Below are 12,760 nucleotides of genomic sequence, written 5' to 3'. Positions count from 1 at the left end.
ATGGCTCCTTGAGGCCATCTCTCATGCTGACATCATCCCTAACAAAAAAAGCCTGTTACACTTTGCACAAGCAGTGCTTGGATTTCAATAGGACAATTATTGCCAGAATTGTAGAAAGAGCTGGAGTCTTACAAAGTCATCTGTGCAGCACAAGCCATTTCAGTGTCAAGGAATAAAACACAGTATAGGATGTGCATGGAAAATATCCCTTATCAGAGGGAACAGCCAGACAAGGAGACAAATGGCAGCAAGTGCCAAATTATATGTTTAAAATATGAAATAAATTTTGAATAGGAAACCATAAAAGTCACCTTCAGTCAAAAACACACCATGCAGACATTACCAGGGATCAAGGGCTACAGGACTGGAGGCCACCATTTCATTCACTTTTTAAAAAAACAAAAACCTAAGCTTGCTAAAAACTAGTAGCAAGGTTATAAAAACGATTCCTACATTCTCCAGTTCGCATTTGAGGTGAATTGCATGCACTTCTTTTCACAAAATAAAATTAACATTATGAATGCTGGAAGCAAACGTGTTTTATAAAACAAAATCCAAACTCATCTGACCACAAATGAAATTTTTTTTTCAAATCCAAACCAAACTGATTCCTCTTGAGGGAAATGCTTAAGTTGAGGTTTAACAGTAAACACTGCTCTTAAAAAGCTGTCATGAAAATTAATCTCAAACTGAAAATTCTTGAAAATTTTTGGCTAGTTGGTTCTATCATTCCATGTCCTTCAGTGAAACAGTTTTCTACATGTGAAAACTTTGATCTATAGCAGCTCAGTGCAAAGTGAGGAAAATGAAAGCTTGTTTTGCCTTGCTAGGAGAATTCCTGACAAACACTGAGCCTCAGAAGAGAAGCTGTGCAGCCACTGCCCACACTGCACAACAACGCTGAGAATTCACTTGCAGAGATCTCCACTATTCTATTTCATAATGACTGTTTCAACTGCTGCTATTTTTACCTGTACATGTATATAAAACTGTAACTTAAAAAGTGTTCATTTGAAAGCATGTGAGAATTTCAGGTGGAAAAATCCCCAAGTAGCAGAGAAAGTGCCTCACCCTGCTAAGAGAGGCCACAGCAGCCACTGGAGATGGGTGAGAGCACTCAGGGCTCCTTGGAACACGACCCTGCCTTCAGCCCCTGCTCCTGAAATCCTTGCCTGGCTTCCAGCAGAGCAGGGTTTCATTTTCCAGCACTGCTTCACAAAGTCAGCAGTGAGAGGAAGTGTGCAGTGAATGAACTCATAGCCCCAGCCCCTTAGATAAAGCTCCTTCAAGTACAAAAGGAATTACTCAAGTAAAAAAAAAAAAATCAACTTTTTCAACTTCAAAAAAGTCAGCTTTTTCAACTTCAAAAAGCAAGACACATTAAAAAAGCTTTGAAAATTGAGCTAAAAGTATTGCCAGATTGTAAGTCTGTGTGCAAACTTCTGGACTCATCTATTATTTTTTCCTATCAAAAATTATGAGTGTTGTTAAAACATACATTTGATATTTATTAAATCCACTTACCTTTCCCAAAACCCCTCTAGGATAACAGGCTTTGGTACAAAGAGGGTCAACAGCCTCCAGCTCGTGTGAACACGAGGTAAATGAATAATCAGAGACTGCAAAAAAATCCCACAGAAATCCAACCCCGAACAACAGAAATCGTCCCAATGCAAAAATCATTCCCTGGATTTTAGGCAACAGATTTAATGGAAATAATTTGGCTTTAACAACTTCTTAAAGTCTACACAGGCTGTGGGGAGATAAGAGAGAAGGGCTTTGATGCAGCAAAGAAACTGATTTGATATTCACTGAATGGCAAATGAGCCAGTGAACACACACAGCAAACTGGAAGGGCTGATTATACACTAAAAATCATTGGCCCCAAAATGCAATATTTGAACAATATCATAAAAATGACACAGTATTAAAAGGTTCATCTAACTTCAGCATAAATATGGAAGTGATAAGCAAAAATAAATAAATAAAATATTAAGAGTAGGAAAATGCGAGTCAACCAGGACATTTGAAGTAATATAAAAAAAAATTATGATAAAGCACTAACAACAGTGGCAGTACAGAATATTTCTCTTGTCCTGAAACTAATATTGAGTTTATTACTGTAAGCACAATATGATGAAGAAAATCTATCCTGAAATCATCAGAGGCACAGAAATGCATTTCTACTTCTAACAGAAGTAAAATAAAACTCCCTGGCAAGAATCAGAAGCTTGTGAAAAGTATCACCACAAACTATATTTGAAAATAAAACTATTTTTGTATGTATTTCTCCGATAGTATTTAACAAACAAGAATTTTTAATTTAAACAGCACTACAGCAAAGAAGAAACACTGTTGTAACTGTGACAAGAAATATTAAGTAAAAGGAATGGAGAGTTCTTTCACTGGTACAGAGTAAGACAGCAAGAGTGGCAGGACCATAAGACAAGTTGCCATAAACTGACAAAAAATTTTGGTAATGAAAGTTTGCCACTGCATTTTGACATTGCTTTTAATAATTAATACCAACATTTCACCAAAAATGACTCTTCTGCACAACATGCAATTTTATGATATTATGTAGTCACAGAACTTCAAATCATCTGGCATGGAAATGAAATACAAAGGCATATGAAAAACCTGTTTCCATGAATTCACTTATATGCCACACAAAACTTGAAATGAGATTAAAAAGAAGTCCCCCACATAAGGTATACCTTATAATTTCTTTTTTCCTCCTCTCTTCATGGAGCACAAACTATGCTTTCCAGCTTTAAAATGTCATGCTTTTTGCCTGAGAAGTAAAACAATACACCTACCAAGTTCTTCTCTAAATTCTCTGACATGAGGATGTCGTGGTGACACAGGAAGGAAGCAGAATGTACCACACAGCATAGAAAGCAAGATCCAAAGAGTTGGGAAATGCAGTGATAGGAGGATTTCTTTATGGTCCAGAATAGAAACAGAACAGGCCAATCTAGAAAGCATACTATAAATATGAACACACTTTCTTCTAATATGATATAAAAGCAGACACCAGTGCTCAGCAGACTGAAACACCTCCTCTCCAAGGGTGAAGTGGGGCAGCCCACAGAGCGCAGAACAGCAAATCTCAGGGCTCTCCTCAGGTCTGTTTGTTTGTTTGCTTTTGTTATCCCGAACAAGTGCCAGGTGCCAGACACGCTTCTCCTTCCCACACTGAGCGAGCCCCAGGGACAGGCGCTGCAGACACTGACTTTCCCCAAACCAGAAAGAACAACACCTCATTTGAGTTATCCCACAATCCCTCACACAGCCTGCAATGCATGCTCCTAAAAACCCTTCTATTTCTATTTGTAACATTTTCAGCATGGTTAAGAATTAAAAAGAACTCATATGGCAAGAGTACAGCCAAAGTTAGTTAAAAAAAAATTTAAAAATCACATTTCTGTCTGAAAATCTAATTAGACAGAAATAATTATAGTCATTATTAAAAGTGTTAAAAGTTTTTCTTCCATTTATATATGGAAGCAGCAATGGCACAACAACTGCATTATTAATGAAAATCTGTATTTTTCCCTTTTGTTTTATGGATTCAAAGAAGAAAAATATGTTTTAAGTGAAAGGAATATGAACTGAATAACATTTAATTTTATTTATATGTGGAAAGCTACTTAAGCAGTCTGGTTTCAAACTGATAACATGTTTTTTCAAATGGAATTTCCACAGACTTATTTCTTAACCACTACAGGGCAATACGGGGGCTGTGAACAGAAACTGAAATGCAATAATGCTGATAAAAGAACCTAACAGATGCATTTCTCATTTCACCATATCTGTGAAAGCAGAATGACAGATGTTTAAAATATCACATCTGCATTGCTCAGTTACATAATTCCCAGCCAAATCACGAGCACCAGAAATGTGTGTTTGTGATTTCCTTCACCATGCCCAGAACAACAGCACCAGTTCTGAGCTAATCAGCAGTGAAGGTTTGATGACTGCTACCAACAGTGAAGCTCCTGGGATTTCCACACTAACATTTAATGGTAATTATAACAATTTTCTGACACACAGCCATCCCTGAATGATGTGACACAATTTGCACCCAGCAGAACAGAGCCATGAATATTTAACATCTGAATATTTGCAGTAAGTTCACAGCTCCAATGGATGACCTGCTGTTTTAGCATAGATGGGTTGCAAAGATAATTTTTTACCTTGCTAAGCACAAATCTCCCCAGTCCTTTGCAAGCCAGCAGAATGAAAGGAAACAGCAGATATTTTATGGCTCACAACCACATTCAGTTGTGGCCCTCTACAAAAACATTTCTTCCACAGCTGAGCTGGGGACCAGTGTACTGACAAGCTCCTGATTGTCCTGCTATTATTGTGCTCAGTGACTCTCAGTCCCTGAGAACTGACTGACACCAGCTCAAATACCAACAGAAGCCTTGGTCTATGACTGAACTAAAAGATAATTAATATATGTGACCATAAATAATAGTAATCCTGAGTTAAGCATTTCAAATTATTACTTGTCTCATCAGCATCCTAAAATTAATATTCTGATTTGATTTAAAAGATATTTCCTACCAAATGTTAAGATAACAGTTATTCCTCTTTTTCTCACGCTAACAACTTGGGTGAGAAGACTGGAGTTGGTGATGAGAGAGGGGTTTGAGACTAGGCAAGATGGACAAGAAAAGGTTCCTCCCTGTGTTCATGTCACGTGTCTTGTTCCCAGCAATGTTTGTTACCTCAGTTCTGTCTCTTCTGCCCATGCTTTTTCATCTCCTTTATCCCAACTTCCATGTCTTAGCACTTTATAGAGTTGATAAAAGAGATAAAGGAGATGAAAAAACCATGGGCAGAAGAGACAGTACTGAGGTAACAACCATTGCTGGGAACAAGACACGTGACATGAACACAGGGAGGAACCTGTGTAGAACACAATCACCTCCAGAACACCCAAGCACAGAACCAAAGATCTGATCAAACCATCACCTCTGCCCTCAGACAGCTTGGAAGGACAGATGCCACCCCAGATGTCATTCCAGGCAATGACAACCTCCTGCTCTCCTGCTGGCTCACCTCAGGGAAATGGAAAGGTTTGAACTGTCCTGGAGTCACACAGATTCCAGCTTTATTCCACTTGACTGTTCTAGAGAATTCAGACTGCATCTCTGACTAAAACCCACCCTGAATTTAGAATTCAGCATCAGGAAAGCAACCTGGAAAACACACTGATATTTTGTAAAGAGAACACTCAGTTAAAAACATAGGTAACATGGCCAAATCAAGCACAAGGATGATGAAGTGTCAGAGATACCCACAGAACTTGAATTGCTCGTTTCCTGTGCGTATCTACTGTCCCCATGTCTTTAATTAAAAACCACATACCACTTCTCATTCTTCTTCCATTTTTTTCTGTTCAAATAGACTTTTTGAATCAGGACAGTCAAAGTCCTATAGGAGTGTTGTTGAAAAACCATGAGGGAAAAAACCCAGGGAATTACACAAAGAAAAAGGGATGGTTAATCTGAAAGTAGGGAACACTGCTTTGGAAAAATAGATTGCATACTGTCAGTGCCACATATTTCCTTCACAGTACTAAGCAAATTTTCTAAACTAATCTTTCAAAAATACGACAATTAATCACATTTTTTCTAGTTGTTGGGCTTGATTCCCAGTATTTCTAAGGAGTCACCAAGGCATCTGAACTTATTAAAAGCTACATTTAAAAATAATGCCTGTAAGTTCAGGCACCAAGTATTTTAAATTTTGGTACTCCAAATCAACAGATGCTTTCAAGCTTTGTACCATTCCAAGCTTCATACATAAAAAATGCAGTAACATTACCATGCTTCACTGCACAGAGATTACATGAAAAATAGTGTTTGAAAACTTTTCAATAGTCTGGAGCACTACCCAAAAGCCCAAGGCAACAATAACACATTTCTGTATTCAAGGCTAAGTTTCAACAATAAGCTGAATAAAGAGACTGAGATTCACATGGGTCACTGAACAATGTGGGGGTGGTGGCTGGAACTGAATAGATGCTCCCCAATCCTCCTGCCCTCTGCACAGAGCACACTGTGGTCACAAACCAGATGTTCCAGCAGCCAACACCTGGGCTGCACAGCAAACTGGGGGTTTCAGTGTGTTCTCCTTTTGGAGTGCCTGAAGCTCACTGGGAGAAGGCCATGAGGGTAAATACTTTAACTTTCAAATCAGGAACATTATCAGCCAGAAGAGAACAAAGACACTGTGGGCTGCCAGGGGAAGCAGCAGTTGGTAGTGCAGGATTGAGGCTGAAGCCAAGGACTACTGGGACAGTTTTGGGGACTTCAAGTGAAAAGACAAGACCACCATGTTGTACCCTTTGCATCCTCTCTAAGTATCTGTAATTCAGGGAATTAAGGCAATATTTTTAACTCTGATGCTCTGATAAATCTAACCACAAGACATTTCTAACAGGAATGGATTTCCACCCCTCCACTTTGGCGAGGGGGCCACAGGAGATGAAGAAGAAAGCAGCCTGCACAGCCCATGGCTTCAGATGAATACACAACTGCAATTCATTCAAGCTGTCTGGCCAACATCAGAAACCATGAGATCCAAGCCTGATTAGTTATTACAGAGAGAACCCTTGAACTGAGTTACAGCCTTTTTGTTAGCTACCATGTAATTTTATTTTTAACACATGCTACATAATTTGTAGTGTTTGTTGTAGCTAATTCTTTACTGCTGGTTCTTCTGCTGACAAAACTAATTACATCTACTGCATTCTAACCCTGAACCATCAGTTTAAAACTACTTACATAAAACAATGTATTTTGCCAAATGGATGCACGAGAGCCAAACCTATCAGGAGGAAAGTTTCACTGAATGAAATTCAACTCTATAAGCCATATTGTAGAATAAAAATTTCTTATGCTCATTGAGTCAAAGATTGTTTGGCAGAAAATGATTGGCAAATTTACAGCAGGTCAGTGCTAAAAGGTTACAAAACAGAGTCAAGGTGTAATTTCTCAATTGGTGAGAGTCAGTTTAAGCTTACACATCTGCCAAAACAGAGCCTCTCACTCCCATTGTCCATGCAGTGCTTCCATGCTTTCCATCTGCTGCCATTCACATGCACGTGAAACCCAGTGAGCTGACAAGGATTTGATGCACAGAGTTACAGGCTGGATTTTCAGCCAGGTCAGTATGAAGCAGCTTGCTGGAAGGCACCTGGATTGCTGGTGTTGACTGTGTAGCAGGAGATGAAGACAGAACTTCCTCTCCTTTTCGCATCAGCACAGAACTTGGATCACATTAGGCTGTGTGTTTATAACAGCCTTCAGGGAGTATTTACCCAGCATAAATTTCCTACCTCCAAGCACAGGTATAACCACAGGAGAACACAGCTGGAAACATCATGAAAGAAACACAGACATTTTATTTTTTCCCTAAATTCTAATTTGTCCTTCATGTGACTACAGGCCTCAATATATTCAACTATTAATCCCTACCCTCTTTATGTAGTTACGGTTATCTCCAAAAATATAACCACAAGGGCATATGCAGTCAGGACAGTATTAAAAAAATTAAATCTGATCATGGTGGAGTCAAGGAAGGGGAAGATAGGGGAAGTAACTAGAAACACATGTAATACTACTGAGCACCACTTACAAGAACTCACTGGTAGTAAAATTTGATGGTAGGACTTTATTGTTTGTTTTAAAAGATAAACTCACTAAACAAAGGCATTCTGCATGTCATGTATTGCTTTTATTGCCACAAGGATTAGAAGCCACAAGCTCAGATTGCATTTTCCCAGTTGCCATAAAACGTGAGGCAAAAAGATTTCCTGTGGGCAAAGAGCAGCTGAGCGTTACTGCAGTCCTCAGGTCTCCATCCCATCCCAACACATCAACAAAAATGAACTGTAAACTACCACAGGCTGCTGATCTCTGGGTTTTCATGGTAACAAAAAAAAAAAAAAAGCCAGAGAACTGACCTCAATTTAGCAATTTACCAAAGCACCACTCTCAGACAACTCCATTAGGCCAAAAATTGCCAGGATTTATACACAGACCACATGAGATCAAGACTTCCTAATACCAGACACACAACAAGAACAAAAACAAAAGGGAGCAATCATCAAATTAAATAAGGACTGAGAGAAGTAGGAGCTAAGATCAAAAAACGCAGCTGAGTGGAACAAGCTGGATTACTGTCCAAAGTCAGGGGAAGGGCTGTGATCCTCCCTCTTTCCCACTCCTACAGCTACTACAACCTCTGCACAGGGCATTTCTCTGTGGGTTTTGGTAAGGGTAGAAACAAGGACACAAATGCAATCCCAAGAATCTGAATGACCCTACTGACATATTAGGTTTTGGGTTTTAATACTGAAACTTTAGGTGATCTAAGTATTAAAATGGTACACTCTGCTAGCAAATAGTCTGAGATTTGAACAAACAATAATCCCAATTCCTTCCCAGTTACCTTAATGATCACAATAAATTTACATTCAAAATACAGTAACCCAAACAGATTAAAAAAAAATTACTTTTAGGCTGGTTTTGACTGTGCTGTTGTGGCCTTAAGAACAAATGTTTGGCTAACAGGGCCAGTGCTATCTCAGCCATTTTACATTTCATTAGGCACTATCAACTGAACTTGCAGCAGGAATGAAAACCACCAGTGAGACCCTTTAGTGCAGAACACTCACACACTCACTGCAGTCCTTCCAGATGCATGCAAGCACTTGGCATACAGAAAATTTACTGACACTATGGTCAGGTTTTACCATTTCTGTGGAGAACTAGGAAGAATAAAATTACAGAGATGGCTTATTGGCAAAGCCATTGAAAAGGCACAGGAGAGCATTTTATTCTTCCTGTTCAGAGTCCTTCTATCCTTCTTTACTACTAATACATTCCAGAAATGAGACATAGTGAGCTGCATGTAATTATCTTACTCAATTTCCATACAACAGACATTTCTTTTACAGCATAAACCCACATATTCCCATCTTCTCCTTCAAAAATGGAGACAGTGAGTGGTTTAAGCAATTACAGCTGTCATGGAGGGTTTGACAAATAACTTTTCTGCTCAATGTATGCTTTAGGCCACTGGGAAAGCTGTCAAATAATGACATCACAATCTACATTAGTGCTGGCAAAATGCAACTGTGCTTTCTTTCACATTTAACTCAGGTGGTTTATGGCCCTTCTTTTTCCTATTCTGTGGTCAAGAACATGAGTGGGATGAACAAATGGGTTGTAACTCAGATAAAATGGGGAGAGATAATGAATGTTCAATGAAAGCATGAAAGAAAATAAAAGTATGAAAGCATATCCTTCATTTGATAATGAAGAAGCTTGCTCATTCTTCACTATCAATGAGCTTTGTAAATCTGCTTACTTTCTGAAAGTCCAATTAAGCTGTTAGGGAGGAACAGAAAGGAATGAGATACTCTTTCAATATCTAAGTTATTAGTTATTACTGCACTGCATTTCTTGAACATCCCTCACATATGAGAACACAAGATGCGTGACTGCATCACACACTGCAGAGTCACCTTCCTGCTAATCCATGCCAAAGCTCTCCAGACTATCCCATCATCAGTTTGATTTTGTAGGGGATCCTAATTCAATCAAAGCACAAAACAACTACAAACCCACTCGTGCTTTACTGCCTGCTGAAGTTACATGCTCAGTTCTGAGAGTACCCGGAGCACTGATCTTGGTTTGAAAAGTCCCATCTGGGTTTCCATCACCTGGAAGACAGCAGTGCCCAGAAGCAGCCAAGGCTCTGACATGACCAGGGAATCCACTTCCCAGTGAAAAGTTTATGCACTGAAGAAAATGATTAATGACAAACTTAACTTTTTCCACCTAAAAGAAATACTGTATTGTAAAGTTCAAAAATAAAATGCAGCAAACCTGACCTGGTTTTGCTGCTCTGGTGACAGTTTAGTGAGTGGTTAATAATGGTACCTAAAAGCTATTACAGCTTGAGCACCAGGGTTAGTACTAGTCAAATCTGAACCCACATAGGGTCCAAAAAAATGTGATCTTCCCATTGATTTAACATCTGGAAATGCATGTTATGGCTGACATCACCCACATCAACCTCAAAATCCTCACAGAGCACCCAGCTAGACTTGATCAAACCCCTGATCTCCAACACCCTGTTCCTGCTGAGCCGCTGTGCTGGTTCAGCTGCGTTCAGAGCAGCTGCCAGGGCTCTGCCAGGGCTTGGGGCAGGGAGATCCTGCTCTGGGGCAGAGCCTGCTCTGGGGCAGACCCTGCTCTGGGGCAGAGCCTGCTCTGGGGCAGATCCTGCTCTATGGGGAGACCCTGCTCTGGGGCAGAGCCTGCTCTATGGGCAGATCCTGCTCTGGGGCAGAGCCTGCTCTAGGGCAGACCCTGCTCTGGGGCAGAGCCTGCTCTGGGGCAGAGCCTGCTCTGGGGCAGACCCTGCTCTGGGGCAGAGCCTGCTCTGGGGCAGACCCTGCTCTGGGGCAGACCCTGCTCTGGGGCAGATCCTGCTCTATGGGGAGACCCTGCTCTGGGGCAGATCCCGCTCTGGGACAGATCCTGCTCTATGGGCAGATCCTGCTCTATGGGCAGACCCTGCTCTGGGGCAGATCCTGCTCTATGGCAGATCCTGCTCTATGGGCAGATCCCGCTCTGGGGCAGACCCTGCTCTGGGGCAGGGCACTTACCAAGGGATGTGATTCATTCCCATCCCTGTGCTCACACTGACACGCAGTTACTGTTATTGCTCCAAGAATGGGAATGAGCTGCATCAGTACATGATTCACACCAGAGAGGTGTCTGCTCAGGCACATGAGGAGGAAGGTTTGCACATCCTTGTTTCATCTGCAGTTTTGTAACTGAATTTGTAACTTGGCAGCAATTCCAGCCATTTTTATGAAGCACAGACACGCAGCACCTCATGTGCTTGGAGCCTGTGGCACAGCATGCAGGAAGGCTCTTGGGAGTCTACAGTGTGGGGTGTTGTTTAAAGTGTTTACTCTAGGTGTTTATAACCCCTAACACACAAATACATTGTATCATGTTATTTGTGGCTAGTCCCATACAAAAGAATTTTAAGCCTCCCATGAACAAATCTCTGCCCAGCATTATTCCAAACAAAAAAGGAAAAAGTCAACAGACCACGCTAAAAAAAAGACACAAGAAGAAGTTATTCATAGCAGCCTTCAAAACAGAGAATTTAAACATAATGTGTGTCCCCATACACACTCAATAAGCTTTGCTTTTTACAACTTAAGAACAGTTCTAGCTTTTTTCTGAGGTTCATTGTGATGATAAATGCACAAAAGTGTATGGCATGCACTGCTGCTTATTAGCATTTAATGCTTCTTGAACAACTACAATGCAAATATTCTTCACAATAGATGGGAACCTTGGTGGGAACAAGAATTCCCACAAATTGTTTAAGAGTACAGTAAATGAATACTGTTATAAACAAAAAGCCCAAGCCCCTCACAAATGTGTGTGCTGTGTTGGCTTACAGATTAGTCCACTACACATGTATTGTGCAACTGCACTTGTACAAAAGAAACAAAAAACACCTCAAAAATTTATATCCCAACAAGAAGTGTTTTCTGTGTATAGCTGTGTTCAAGACAAGCAAACCAGTGCTGTCTCAAGGTTTGCTTGAGTTTTCATGAGTGTTTCTTTTGTTAGTGACAGATTTTTGCATAAGTAGTATGTGACAGGACAGAGTATGAAGTCAAGAGAATTTTAAAGAAGGTTCCATTTTGAATCACTTACCAACAGTGTAACCAGCACTTACAAACACGATAACTTGAAAAAAGTGAGTTGGAAGCTTATTTCTAAGCTTTCCAGCTACAACAATACTAAAAAGTCTACTTTTCAAAGCTTCAAATAGATGGCATGCTGACACCTTTTAAAGTTACTTTGACTTCACTTATACAAACACAATCAAAATAAACTAAATCTAATCTACATCATGTATTAAGAAGATTTCTACATCTGCACAAACTCTCATTTCCCAACTCTCAGCTCTCTAGCTCGTACAGTAATATGCAAACACAGATGTGTTTTCACTTGTGATCAAGGTACTTACAGTCAAAACATAGTTTTTTAGTCTATTCTTATGAATACATTTAAGGAATAGAGAGAACAAAAGCCCTAATGCTTACCGTACCTTGTAAAGTAATTAACAATCTTTAATATCCTTAAGTCCATGCTATACGGGAAAAAAAAAGCAAAGGCTGTGATTATATTCATGGTATCTTTTATATCTTCTTATGGCTGTTTGAAATCACAATAATAGAAGCATAAGAGCTTATAGAGTTTATAAAAAACAGTTTCTTTAGCATACACACACCTGACAGCCCTTCTTGGGCAACTGGTTTCCCGTGTCAGCAGGACAAGATGAGAGATTGTGAGGGGGCACACAAATGTGTATATACACACACTCACACAGAAACCTATCAGAGCAAGAACAAGACTAGCTAAAATCACAGCAGCAAGCAGCAAAGCTGAGAAAAACCTCACAACGCTCTTTAAAACACTTCCCCATAAAGGAAACATTTTACAGCAGAAATGATAAAGGAAAAAAAACCCCTACAATGAGAGAGATCTCATCAGACGGGCAAAGGAAGAACCTTGCCAGAGCTCCTCCATCCTGCCTCGAGTGCCGAGGAGAGGAAGGGCGGAGAGCGAAGTGAGGAGGCGAAACCAGCTTCAATTTAACGAATAGACAGCAAATTGGTCATCTCAGACTCAGGCCC

General features: G+C 40.1%; 1 protein-coding gene across 20 annotated transcripts in view; it reads right to left on the bottom strand.

Moving 5' to 3' along the window:
* Nucleotides 1–12,760, bottom strand: part of LRCH3 (leucine rich repeats and calponin homology domain containing 3) — a 62,610-nt gene that overhangs the window by 49,496 nt on the left and 354 nt on the right. The gene's annotated exons all lie outside the window — the stretch shown is intronic.

Source organism: Zonotrichia albicollis, chromosome 9 (genome assembly GCF_047830755.1).
Source record: "Zonotrichia albicollis isolate bZonAlb1 chromosome 9, bZonAlb1.hap1, whole genome shotgun sequence".
NCBI lineage: Eukaryota > Metazoa > Chordata > Aves > Passeriformes > Passerellidae > Zonotrichia > Zonotrichia albicollis.
This window is presented reverse-complemented; position numbering and strand designations above follow the sequence as displayed.